The following is a 1,669-nucleotide window of genomic DNA, read 5'->3' on the forward strand; positions in this document are numbered from 1 at the left end:
TGTCCCTGGAGCCAACGTTTCTACAAGTGGACTTGTCTTTGTGAGGACCTTGTTATCGAACTGTTAGCTCGAGCGACATTCCCTGTTCGAATACTGCCGGTCTTTTCAATTGTTCATATTCCTGTGATCATTTCTCCCGTTTCACTATCATTAACGCAGAATGTTTGTACCCAAATGTGTAATTGCCACATACTAGCAAAGACTTCAAAAATATATATAGCATTACGAATAATGGAATTTTCAGCGTTCCAAAATATGACATTTTCCGTGACCATGCAGGTGCCCACCGAAGCCGAGTAGATGCATATTGCAGATGGCTTTGCAAAGACATGGCAGTTCCCAAACTGCCTGGGGGCTGTAGACGGGAAGCACATTGCTATCACACAGCCTCCCAAATCTGGAAGCCTCTATTACAACTACAATGTGACTTAAGCTCCCATGCACTCTAAAAGAAATTCACTAATAAGGCCCAAAGAGCATGAAACATGCTATTGTGGCTTACTAGTAACAATGCTGCTACAATATATGTACTATCACTGATACATTCCTTCTGTCTAGCACACATTTTCCATTGTCCTGATGGCAGCCGTGGACAGCGAATAGAAATACACCCTCACCGACGTCGGTGCAGAGGGCCGCAGAAATGATGGAGGCGTTTCGAAGAATTCCGAGTTTGGAAAAGCCCTCGAGAACAGAAATCTAGGCCTGCCGTCAGCTGGCGAACTCCCGGGAACTGGAATCGTGGCACCGTATGCCTTCGTAGGTGATGAAGCGCTTCAGCTTAGAGAAGACTTTATGCGTCCTTTCCCAACGAAACGGCTGAGGGATGATCGAAGAGTGTTCAATTACAGGCTCAGCCGGGCACGGTAAGTGGTACACTTTCGTGCTTCTATTCTTTAGAGAGCTCTCGTAATGCAGCAGTACTTAGTCTCGTAATTTTTGATTGCAGAAGGCGTGCAGAAAATGCCCTTGGCATAACGGCAGTGAGGTGGCGCATTCTGCTGAGAACCATCAACCTGCACCCTAAGAATGTCGACTACATTGTCAAAGCAGCATGCATATTGCACAATTTCCTCACTGTGCTCAACAGCCAAACGCGAGTGCATACAGACAAGGACGACAAGTTTGGAAACATCATTGCAGGCCAGTGGCGACACCGCATTGACGCGCCACAAAGCAAGAACGCTGAACCTCGCTACTTCGCCCAAGAAGCAACACATGCACGCAACTACAACGGCATCGCTGCAGATGCCCGGAAGCTGTTCAATGCATATTTCTGCAGCAGTGCTGGGGAAGTTTCCTGGCAGTGGCTGCAACCAGGCATTACAAAGGAAGCGGCCACGTGACAAGTGCACGAGGACCAGCGTCTGGCACCTTGCTGACAGTAAGCCTTTTATTTATTAGTACTCAAGAAATTCAGAGTGTATAGAAGCACTGATGAACAGTTTATTCACTTTTCAACGATACAACATCGTCCAGTAACATCATAATCATCAGCCTATATTTATGTCCACTGCATATTAATTTAAAACCGCACTCTTACGCTTTCTCGGTTAAGGTCCTCAATCATTTTCTGTAATTTGTCCCCATTTTTGCTGAATAGGACAATGTCATCTGCAAACCGAAGGTTGCTGAGATATTCACCAATGATCTTCACTCCTAAGCCTAC

The 1,669-nt window shown here is 46.0% G+C and overlaps 1 pseudogene; it reads left to right on the forward strand.

Annotated features, from left to right (window-relative positions):
* Nucleotides 1-280: 280 nt before the first annotated feature.
* On the forward strand, nt 281-1,346 carry LOC125947683 (uncharacterized; annotated as a pseudogene).
* The last annotated feature ends 323 nt before the right edge of the window (nt 1,347-1,669 follow it).

This window comes from Dermacentor silvarum, chromosome 8 (genome assembly GCF_013339745.2).
Source record: "Dermacentor silvarum isolate Dsil-2018 chromosome 8, BIME_Dsil_1.4, whole genome shotgun sequence".
Lineage (NCBI taxonomy): Eukaryota > Metazoa > Arthropoda > Arachnida > Ixodida > Ixodidae > Dermacentor > Dermacentor silvarum.